The sequence below is a fragment of the Gossypium hirsutum genome, chromosome A06, assembly GCF_007990345.1.
Source record: "Gossypium hirsutum isolate 1008001.06 chromosome A06, Gossypium_hirsutum_v2.1, whole genome shotgun sequence".
NCBI classification, from domain to species: Eukaryota; Viridiplantae; Streptophyta; class Magnoliopsida; order Malvales; family Malvaceae; genus Gossypium; species Gossypium hirsutum.
The window spans coordinates 83,615,215-83,627,818 of NC_053429.1; the positions used below are offsets into that span (position 1 = coordinate 83,615,215).

Below are 12,604 nucleotides of genomic sequence, written 5' to 3' on the forward strand. Positions count from 1 at the left end.
GCTTGTAAACACATATCAGATTCACAAATTGATGCCATGGACTTACTCGCACACATATATCAAAATCCTATGTCATGACATATGTATCCTAGCTATTCCTAAGGTTCATACGGGGTTTTCGAACGTCGTATCTCGGTCGACTCGAACCCGAAAATGTCATAGCCAAATTTAACATTTTCGACTATAGCATGTTTTAACTATAGCATTTCATAACATCATGTAATTATAACATTAAACTATCAATAGACACGTCTATTTTCTTATAAACTTACCTTGGACGTCATAAAATGGGACGGGGCTGCTAATCGACAACTTTCGTTTTTCCCCAATCCAAATCTGATTTCTTTGGTTCTTGATCTAAACATATTCAAATTAAGCTCATTCAAACATATTTTCATTCAATTTAATCCAAAAGCACATAAATAGGCAAATTACCATTTTACCCCTAACATTTACAATTTTTACAATTTAGTCCCTATTGCACAAAACACAAAATACACAGAATTTCAAAACACCCATGATAGGCTGAATGGTACCCATGCCTATACAAGTCCATATATTTTATCAATTTCACATTTTAGTCCCTCAAATTATTATTTTTGCAATTAAGTCCTAATTACTCAAAATTATCAAAAACTCCAGTACAAAATATGTTAATCTAAAACATATCTTTCATTTTTCATCATCAAACAACAAAAGTCACAAGCTATCATCAATAGCACAACTCAAAATATTCATCAAAATCAAAAATTAAAGCATGGGTCTTGGAGATTACTAAGCAACGATCTAAAAAACGTAGAAATTATCAAAAACTAAACTAAACTCATACCTTAATTAAGCTCCAACTTGGCCGAACCCTAGCCTTTTGTTATTTCTTTTTCTTTTAGCTTATATTCGGTGTAAGAACAAAGATAAAACAATGTTTTTATGACTTATTTTCTTATGATATAATAACATATATATTAAATCATTATTATTTTACCTAATTACCCTTAATGAAATAATAATAATATTTTATAACCCATGTCCAATGCAGTCCAACATTATGTTAATGGGTTAATTTCACCATAAAGACTCCAAACTAATAAACCACTAGCAATTCGGCCTTTATTCAAATTACCACTAAATCTTTATTTTACCTAATTAAGTCCTTTTATTTAATCGGACACCTAAACGATGAAATTAAATCAAGAAAATTTCACAAATATAAATTCACACAAAATAAACTCAAAAAATAAATTTTAAATATTTTTCTGACTCAAATTTGTTGTCTCGAAACCACCGTTTCGATTAGGGTCTAAATCAGGTTGTTACAGCTTGAGTAGCCAAATGTGCCATGTTGCATGCCATGAAGTGAGTATAAGAATGTGAGTGTTTAAGGGTGGTAATTGGCATGGAAAATAGCCTAGAAATTATCCACATGATTAGACATACGGGCATGTGTCTTGGCTGTGTGTGACACACGGTCCGCCCCATGAGCGTGTGATTCAGCCGTGTGTCCCCTGCACCCAAATTATGCAAAACAGAATGCCTAGTAGTAAACACATGGGTAGAGACACGGCCTTAGAACATGGGCGTGTGCCCAGGCCGTGTGAAGTTTGCACTTAATTTTTGGAATTTAATTCACCACACTGCCTAAGCACACGGGCATGTGACTTGGCCGTGTGACCTTATTTGGTTTATGACGTGATAAACAGAGAGTTACACGGGTAGAAATCCTACGCGGATTTGAAATGGAAAGAAATTGAATATCAAGTCGGTGATAAGGTATTTTTGAAAGTGTCTCCGTGGAAAAAGGTTTTGATATTTTACAAGAAGGGAAAGTTGAGTCCTTGTTTTATAGGACCATATGAGATCACCGAGAGAATAGGGGAAGTTGCCTATCGGTTGGCTTTGCCATCCGAGTTGGAAAAGACTCACGATGTGTTCCATGTGTCTATGTTGCGTAGTTATCGTTCAAATCCTTCACTTGTGATTTCACTGACAGAAGTTGAGATTTGGCTGGATATGACTTATGGTGATGAACCGGTTAAGATTTTGGAACGAAAAGTTAAACAATTGAGAAACAAAAGCATTGCCTTGGTAAAAGTGTTATGGAAAAAACATGGGGTTGAACAAGATACATGGGAGTCCGAAGAGGACGTAAGGAAACAATACGCAAACCTTTTTACAGGTAAGATTTTAGGGGCCGAAAATCCCAAAAGGGGGGAGACTTGTAACATCCCAAATTAGGGTCTAGTCAGAACAGTGGTTTTGAGACCATAAATCTAAAGTAGAAATAATTAATTTTTTATTATTTGATAATCGATGATATGATTGCATGTTTGTGTGAAATTTTCATGAAGAAATTCTATGCCTAAGATGTCCAATTTGACTTTAGGGACTAAATTGAATAAGTTATAAAACTTGTGTTCTAGAAGCTTCAAGCATGAAATTGCATTAGATAATTAACAAGTTCTAAAATTTTTGACAAAAATGGGCATGAATAGGAAAAATTTGAAAGAAATGCCTTAAAGGCATTTTGGTCATTTAGTTAAAAAAGAATAAAAAGGGAAAATAAGTAAAAAAATTGCTCATCTTCTCCATGTGCTAGCTGAAATTTCCAAGAGTCATAGCTAGGGTTTTGTTCATATTTTCAAGCTTGATTGTAAGTACTCCTAAGCATCGTTTCTAATGTTCTTTACATTTTGAGATCCTTGAAGCATGACCTATCCATTTCTAGCCATATTTTGAAGTAGGGTTCATGTATGAAATTTTACCCATGTGTGACATAGTTGTATTATGATGTTTAATGGAGGAATATGAAAGTTTGATGTATGATAAACATCTTTTACTAAGTGATTTTTAGTGAAAACACCTAAAAAGGACTTATTATTAAAAGATGAAGAAATGGGTAGTAGAAATGTGGTTTAATGTAAAACATGAGCTGATATGAATTAGAATATGAATCGACTAGGCTTGGGTAACAAAGAAAATGCATGCATTTCATTTTATGGGCCTAGGGACTAAAGTATAAATAAATGGAAAGTTAAGGGTAAAATGGTAATTTTACCAAAGTATGTGTTATGGGTCGATATGAGCAATGTGTGTATTGAACAAGTGAAATTTCGCATTATAGATTACTCGCGTGATTTCGTGATAGGTTTTAAATATTTATAATTAATCATTCTTGAAACTAACTATTATCGCGATGTAGGCAAGTGTACCTATCGAACAGTAGTATAGTTTTAGCAAGACCGGATTGTCGAACTAGTAAGGACTGTATTCTTATTATGTAACCTAAAAATAAAGAGGTTTTTGTTTTGAATAACTAATTATCTAAACTAAGAATTCACAGAGAATGGAATTGGGGAATTGCTTTTAGGAAAATCGATTGAATTAAGACAATACCTAAGGAAAAATCCACCTAGACTGTACTTGTTATTTTGGCTCCAAATCTAATGATTTATTCGTTTAACTTGTACCATAGAGATCCCTAAGTTATGTTATTATCCCTATTCAAGACTAATAACGTCTAATCCCTAGATTGAAGAATTGAGACCTTCCTCTAATTAACAGACTAGGGTTGCATTAACTCGATCTATGGATCCCCTTATTAGGTTTCACCCTAATCCGACAAAATCTTGTCACCCTATGTCTAGGCGCGCAATCAACTCCGCTTAATTATGACAAATGTACTCTTAGCCAGGGCCTATTCCTCCTCTGAATAAGAGCTTATCTTGAATCAGTATCTTGGGATATCAAAACAAGAATTAAGAACACATAATTAAGAACAAGTTAAATATTTATCATACAATTCACAAAATAATAACAAGATTCGTCTTAGATTTCATTCCCCTTAGGTATTTAGGGGTTTTAGTTCATAACTAAATAAGAAAACATATCAGAATAATAACAAATACAAAACATAAAGAAAACCCAAAACTCCTGAAGGGGAAATTGAGAGGTGATCTTCAGTCTAAACGGTGAATCCAGCTTTTGAGATGGATCAATCGGCTTCCTTGGAGTAATTCCTTACTCCCCATTCTGTGTCTCCCTTTTTCTTCCTCCTCTAGGGTGTATTTATAGGCTTTGGAATGCCTATGAGCCCTCAAAATTAGCCTTTTCCTAATTGGACTCAACTTCGGCTCGGTAGGGACACGCCCGTGTGACACGGGCGTGCGATTACTTTAGACCATGCTCGAGCCTGCCAAATTGACACGGCTGTTTGCTTTGCCTGTGTGAGGAAGTCCAGGTCGTGTTGATTTCGTACTTTGGCCCATTTTCTCTTACTTTGGCCCGTTTTTCGTTCCTTTCACTCTCATATGCTCCCCTAAGTATAAAACATGAAATTAAGGGATTAATAGCATCGAATTCACCAATTCTAATTGAAAATAATCCATAATATGAGTTAAGCATGGGGTAAAAATATGTATAAATTACGGTTTATCAAATACCCCCACACTTAAGCATTTGCTTGTCCTCAAGCAAAATTCTCAACTCATAATCAAAATAAATTCTTCTCAACTTATAATTCCTATCGATAATATCTCAAAATAATCCATAGGTAATCATACATTGAGAATTCAACTAAAAGAACATAAAAGTTTCAAACATTCCAAGTTGAGTATTTAATCATGCAAACATAGGTGTCTGCCCTTATCTAAGTAATTACCTTTGCTTTAGAATATCACAAAGTTTCACATCCTTGCTAAAGATTCACTCAAATCACTCGAGGAGTTTAAGGACAATAAATGAAGCACTCAATAGTCAATAATGAAAAGTCATTACCATAGGCTTGCATGTAAATCAAATCTCCACCACTATAATTTAAGATGATACATCAATCAAAAGGTCTTTAGAGGGTCGTAATGAGGCTTGGTTAGGGGGTGTGGTCACAATCTGAAAGAGAGGGTTAGAATCGAGATTGAGTTGAAAAATTACCTAACTAGAAAAATAGCTAGTTATTAATTGCGTACAACAGAGCTTTTCTCAAAATATGGAATTTAACTTCTTTAGCTCAGAAGATTACTACTACTAATATGTATACATTTTTTTATTATTTAAGAACAAGTTATTACAAAGTAGAATAAAACATAGCTAAGCAACTATTTCAATTCAAATTTCGACAAAAAAATGGGGCTCAATTTAATTTAAAGGATTTCAACAATAATGGGTTAAAGGTTAATATTAAGGGTAATACAAGAAATGGCTTGTTAAGCCCAAGGGGGTTTACTAGGGGTTAATCGTGGAGGTAGGCTTTTCATGGCATGAGTGGGTTAATCCTAAGTGGCTTAATCATTTTGACATATCAAATCAAATGGTGTGGTCTCGACATGCATAATCAAGCAAGTTCTAGAAAAACAGTTCAATACTACCGCACTCAAAGCAATAATAAAAGTGAGCATGAAAGAATTAATAGATGCTCAAAAGGCTCAAAAATCTCACAAAAATTATGGATTTTTTTATGTTTAAAACGTGTGAATTCTAACTCAAAGTAATACCTAAACTTTGGGGAAACAACCTAAGATTTTAAATTCTTAAAAATTAACTTATCATGCTTGATTCTCTAATGTCTTAAGGTTTAAACAATCAATACATAGATGCCTATGTTTTAATTCAAGATATATCAATTAAAATCATAAATCAATCAAAATTTATCCTAAATATAATATGAGAGCTTTTCTAGAGAACAAGGCAGTTATTCAACGATTTTTCTGATAATGAAATAAATACCCCCACACTTAAGATGTACATTGTCCTCAATGTAAAAAGATAGATATTAGAATATAAAAATAAGATAAGGAGAGAGGTGAAACTTCTTGTATTAAGAATTGATGATATTCTTGGATTGGCGAGATCGAGTATCGGAAATAAATCTGATGGTAAGCATGATTCTGAATGATAAAAGGAGAGTGAAGGGAATAATCTGATAGTAGTTATAAAGATATGCCGTGTTTAAAAGGGAAACAAATGAATCTTAAAAAGTTAATAAAAGAAAAATAAAATAAGAGAATTATTCTAATTTTTCAAGTGGCACGGCCGGTGCACATGCCCATGTGGCTCTTATCCCATCCGTGTTCGTCTCAAATTGAGATGTCGTCACACGGCCTTCTAGCACGCCCGCGAGTACCGTGTGGCTATATGATCGTGTCGCACGGTCGTGTCTGGCGTGGTTCACTTTTTCCACAGTCGTGTAGGTCTTCGTACGCCCGTGTCATTCTGACAGTGTGGTCCACGGGTGCTAGACACGAGCGTGCTGAACACCCGTGTTCGTTTGGCAGATTTGACCACGGGCAGGTCGCACGCCTGTGGCCACTCATCTCATCCCGTGTTGGGAAAGATAACTTTTACCCAATTTTTGCATGGCCGTATCGCATGACCGTGTTTCAGTCCGTATTGGTCACACGACCTTAAGCACGACCGTGTGATCGGCCGTGTGGAGTTGGGAACCTGTGCTTCGAAAGACTCTGTTAGTGACCTAGATGTTTAAAACTTGAAATTCAAATAATTTAAAACTGTTAGTACTCGGGTTGCCTCCCGAGAAGCTCTTCTTTATAGTCTAAGCTCGACTATTACCTTGTTGGTTTATTCAGGGCAGTTTGTGGAGTCGTAACTCCTCTCCATCGTATTTAAAATTCTCACCATTATAAAATTTGAGACGATGTCCATTTACTTTGAAAGTACCGTGTGATGGGTGACTTACCTCTATTGTGCCATATGGAAGAACATATTGAATTATGAAAGGTCCTAACCATCGTGATTTAAGTTTCCCAGGAAACAAATTGAGTCTTGAGTTGTATAGTAAGACAAGATCTCCAACTTCAAATTGCTTTCGTTGCTTTAAACGAGTGTCATGGCACTGTTTTGTTGCTTCCTTGTATAGGCATGAATTTTTGTATGCATTGGCTCGCCACTCATCAAGCTCGTTCAACTGCATCAACCTATTTTTTTCCTGCAAGGTTTAAAAATTTAATAGCCTAGAAAGCTTTATGCTCTAGTTCGAATGGTAAATGATAACTTTTTCCATAAATAAGTCTATATGGTGATGTCCCTATAGTGGTCTTAAAAGCAGTTCTGTAAGCCCATAAGGCATCATCTAGTTTCATTGCCCAATCTTTTCTGTTTAATTCTACTATTTTTTCAAGGATTCGTTTGATTTATCGGTTTGCTACTTCAACTTGTCCATTAGTTGGAGGATGGTATGGGGTGGCTGTTCTATGATGAACTCCGTATTTCTTAAGGGTTTTTTCAAATTGAGTATTACAAAAATGAGTGCCCCTATCACTGGTAATTGGTCTAGGTGTTTCGAGTCTCGAGAAGAGTTTCTTAAGGAAACGTACTACCACTCTAGCATCATTAGTAGGTAGAGCTTGGGCTTCCACCCATTTGGACATGTAATCAACTGCTACTAAGATGTATTTATTCCCAAATGAACTTGGGAATGGGCCCATGAAATTGATACCCCAAACGTCAAATATTTCACATGAAAGCATATATTTTTGAGGCATTTCATCACATTTAGATATGTTACCTATCCGTTGGCCTTTTTTACATGAAGTAACATACCTATTAGCGTCTCTGAATAACGAAGACCAATAAAAACCTAATTCAAGTATTTTGTGTGCGGTCTTAGTTCCACTATAGTGTTCTTCGATTGGCCCTGAGTGGCAATGTTCCAATATTTTTTATGTTTCTGATCTTGTAACGGATCTTCTAATGACTTGATCTACACATCTACGAAACAAAAAGGGGTCGTCCCAAAAGTAGTTTTTCACATCATTAAAGAATCACTTCTTTTGCTAGTGTGTTAACCCTTTTGGGATAATGTTAGCGGCTAAAAAATTTGCGATGTCTGCAAACCAATATACCTCGGAGTTAGATATAGCGAAAAATTGTTCTTCAAGGAACTAATCATTTATTTTAACTTCATCTAGTTCCCTGGTATTTGGAGTTCTCAAGCCTAGAGAGATGATCGGCTGCGAGATTTTCTGCTCCTTTCTTATCCTGAATTTCCAAGTCGAATTCCTACAATAGGAGAATCCATCGAATGAGTCGAGGTTTTGCATCAGTTTTAATTAAAAGGTAGCGAAGGGCAGAATGGTCAGTGTAAACAACAACTTTAGAAAATATGAGATATGATCAAAATTTATCAAATGCAAAAACCACAGCTAGCAACTCTTTTTCCGTAGTAGTATAGTTCTCTTGTGTCGCTATCAATGTTTTGCTAGCATAATATATAGGTTGAAAATGCTTGTCTCTCTGCTGTCCTAGTACTGCACCTACTGCAAAGTCACTCGCATCACACATTAATTCAAATGGTAAATTCCAATCAGGTGCAATTATAATTGGAGCATTAATTAATTTATCCTTTAGAGTATTTAATGCTTCTAAGCACTCCTGATTGAAATTAAAAGGTATATCTTTTTCTAGCAATTTAGTCCAAAGCTTAGCTATTTTAGAAAAATCCTTAGTAAATCTTCTATAAAAACTAGCATGTCCTAAAAAGCTTCTAATAGCCTTAACCGAACTAGGAGGGGGTAATTTTTCGATTGTTTCTATTTTAGATTTGTCTACCTCAATCCCTGTACTAAAAATTTTATGCCCTAATACAATACCTTCTTGAACCATGAAGTGACATTTTTCCCAGTTAAGCACAAGGTTCGTTTCCTCACATCTTATTAAAACTCGTTTTAAATTTTTAAGGCGGAGATGAAAGAGTTACCGAATACCGAGAAATCATACATAAATACTTTCATGATATCTTCTACGAGTTCATCGAAGATGGCCATCATACAGCGCTGAAAAGTGGCAAGAGCATTACATAATCCAAAAGGCATTCTACGATAAGCGAATGTACCATATGGGCATGTGAATATTGTCTTTTCTTGATATTTAGGAGCTATTGGGATTTAAAAGTAACCAGAGAGTCCATCTAGAAAGCAGTAGTACATGTGCCTGGATAATCTTTCCAACATTTGGTCAATGAATGACAAGGGGAAGTGATCTTTTCTTGTGGCATCATTCAGTTTCCTTTAATTGATGCAAACTCTCCATCTTGTGACTGTCCTTGTTGGGATTAATTCATTCTTCTCGTTGGTCACAACTGTCATGCTGCGTTTCCTAGGGACAATCTACACTGGACTTACCAAAGAACTGTTAGAAATAGGATAAATAATCCCAGTATCTAGAAGTTTAATTACCTTGGCTTTTACAACTTCTTTGATGTTAGGGTTCAGTCGTCTTTGAGCTTGCACACACGGTTTGTATTCATCTTCCATTAAAATTTTGTGGGTGTAAAAAGAAGGGCTGATTCCTTTATTGTCAGAAATTTTCCAAGCTATGGCCTTTTTATGTTCTTTTAATACTTGGATTAATTCTTCTTTCTCCTTGGGTTGTAAGCTAGAAGCAATGATAACTGGTAATCTAGAATTATTTCTAAGGAATGTGTATTCCAAGTGGTTTTGTAATTATTTAAGTTCCAGTTTAGGGGGCTCTTCAATAGAGGGTTTTTGCTTAAGTTCATCGTTTATCTTAATTCCCTCATATTCTACTCGTCTTGAAGAATGCTCATTAGGTTCATCATCTGTCTCCTCTTCTTGAGCTAGATACAGTTCCGTCTTGTCCTTCTATAAAATTTCCTGAATAGAGTCTTGAGTAGTATGATCAATATAGTCAATAAAATAACATGAGTCATCCTGTTCCCTAGAAAACTTCATAGCATCATAAATTTTAAAGATAATCTCCTCGTCACCAACTCTAAGTACCAATTTACCGTCAACCACATCGATTACAGCCCTAGCAGTAGCTAAAAATGGGCACCCTAAAATTAAAGGTACTTCCACATCTTCATCCATGTCAAGCACAACAAAGTCAATAGGAAATATGAACTTATCTACTTTCACAAGTACGTCTTCTATAATACCCCTAGGATATTTAATAGATCTATCGGCTAATTGAATACTCATCCTAGTGGGTTTAAGTTCCCCAAGACCAAGTTGTTTGAACATTTTATATGGCATCAAATTAATGCTAGAGCCTAAATCAGCTAGTGCTTGTTCAACATTCAGACTACCAATTAAGCAAGGAATAGTAAAACTTTATGGATCTTTAAGTTTGGTTGGCAGTTTGTTTTGAAGTATGGCTAAACACTCCTCATTGAGCTCTACTGTAAATACGTCCTCGAACTTCCTTTTATTTGTTAGAAGCTCCTTCAAAAATTTTGCGTATGTAGGCATTTATGAGATGGCTTCAATAAAAGGTAAGTTGATATGTAATATCTTAAAAAGTTCAAGAAACTTACCGAATTGTGCATCAATGCAGTCTTTTTTCAATTTTGCTGGGTATGGAACTGGTGGTTTATATTCCTTCAGCATTGGTTTGTCACTATATTCGGGTTTTTCTTCCCCCCTTTCGCTTACCACGGCTTCTTGTGTTAGCTTCTTTTCAGTTTCTGCTAACACTTTCCCACTCTTTAGTGTAATTGCTTTCACATGCTCTTTTGATTTGGTGTTACTAGCTAAACTTCCTAGCGTTCTTTCTAAAATCAGTTTGGATAGCTGGCCTATCTGAGTTTCGAGCCCTTAGATCGACGCTTGTTGATTTTTAAGTGCTATCTCGGTGTTCTGAAAATGGGTTTCTAACACTGATATAAACTTTGAGAGCATTTCTTCAAGGTTCAGCTTCTTTTTCTGTTGGTAGGGTGATTGTTGGTAGCCTGGAGGTGGTTGTGGTCTTTGATTTCCTTGACCGCCCCACGAGAAATTGGGGTGGTTCCTCCAACCTGCATTGTAAGTGTTACTATATGGATTGTTTTGAGGTCGAGGATTATTACCCATGTAATTTAATTGCTCGTTATCCATGTTGTGGCCATAGGGTTGGTATTCCAAATGGCTTGTTCCACCTCCACTTGCTTTGCACTGTATTACTGGGTGAACTTGTGAAAAACTAAGAAAACCATTAACTTTCTTATTCAATAGTTCTACCTGATTAGAGAGCATGGTGACCGAATCGACATTACAAACGCTGACTGTTTTCGTTGGCTTTGTCCTCATGACTTGCCACTAATCTTGCCACTGATAGTTATTCAGTGACATCTCCTCTATAAACTCATAAGCATCTTCAAGTGTTTTATTATTGATGGTTCCACCAGCAGCTGCGTCAACCATTTATCGAGTCGAAGGATTCAGACCATTAAGAAATGTTTGAACATGTAGCCAAAGCAGTAACCCATGGTGAGGGCACCTTCTTAAAAGGTCCTTGTATCTCTTACATGCATCGTAGAGTATTTCTACATCCATCTGCACAAAATAAGAGATATCATTAAGTAATTTAGCCATTTTAGTCGGTGAAAAATATTTGAGTAAAAATATTTCGGTCATTTGTTCCCAAGTAGTAATTGAACCTCATGGTAACGAGTTCAACCACTATTTAGCTTTGTTCCTTAATAAAAAAGGGAATGACCGAAGACGAATGGCATATCAGAAACACCATTAATTTTAAATGTAACGCATAGTTCTAAGAAGTTGGCTAAATGAGCATTGGGATCCTCATATTGCAAACCATCAAACTGAACAAGTTGCTGTATCATTTGAATACTGTTAGGTTTCAATTCAAATGTATTTGCAGCTACAGTAGGTCTAACTATGCTCGATTCAGTTCCTGTTAAAGAAGGTTTAGCATAATCATACATAGTGCGTGGAGCAGGATTTTGATTAATCGCAATTGCAGGAGGTAGCTGATTGTCTTGGTTTTCAGCCATCTCTTCGGTTGGGGGTTGAGTATCATCCTCTTGCCCATTCTCTGTGTATCTTAAGTTTTGCCTTATTTCTCTTTGGTTTCTGCGAATTGTGCGATCGATTTCTTCGTCAAAAAGTAGTGGTCCTGACGGGTTTCTTCTAGTCATAAACTATAAAAACCTGCCAAGAGAAGGAAAAAATAAATTAATAAGTAATAATAATTAAATTAAATTAAATTGCAAGAAAAATAAATGGCTAAAGTTATAAAAATTGAGCGTTCCTAATATCTTAGCTCCCCGACAACGGCGCTAAAAACTTGATTGCGTGATTTCGTGATAGGTTTTAAATATTTATAATTAATCGTTCTTGAAACTAACTATTATCGCGATGTAGGCAAGTGTACATATCGAACAATAGTATAGTTTTAGCAAGACCAGATTGTCGAACCCAAAGGAACTAAAAGTACTAGTAATGACTGTCTTCTTATTATCTAGCCTAAAAATAAAGATGTTTTTGTTTTGACACTAATTATCTAAACTAAGAATTCACAGAGAATGGATTTGGGGAATTGCTTTTGGGAAAATCGATTGAATTAAGACAATACCTAAGGAAAAATTCACCTAGACTGTACTTGTTATTCTAGCTCCGAATCAAACGATTTATTCATTTACCTTGTTCCGTAGAGATCCCTAAGTTATGTTATTATCCCTATTCAAGACTAATAACGTCTAATCCCTAGATTGAATAATTGAGACCTTTCTCTAATTAGCACCCTAGGGTTGCATTAACTTGATCTATGGATCCCCTAATTAGGTTTCACCCTAATCCGGTAAAATCTTGTCACCCTATGTCTAGGCGCGCAATCAACTCCACTTAATTATGACAAA

The 12,604-nt window shown here is 35.6% G+C and overlaps 1 non-coding gene across 1 annotated transcript; it reads left to right on the plus strand.

Moving 5' to 3' along the window:
• The first annotated feature begins 11,205 nt into the window (after positions 1–11,205).
• Positions 11,206–11,312, plus strand: LOC121230989 (small nucleolar RNA R71). Its single transcript, XR_005929059.1, has one exon. It is a non-coding gene; the product is annotated as a small nucleolar RNA R71 (small nucleolar RNA).
• Positions 11,313–12,604: the final 1,292 nt, after the last annotated feature.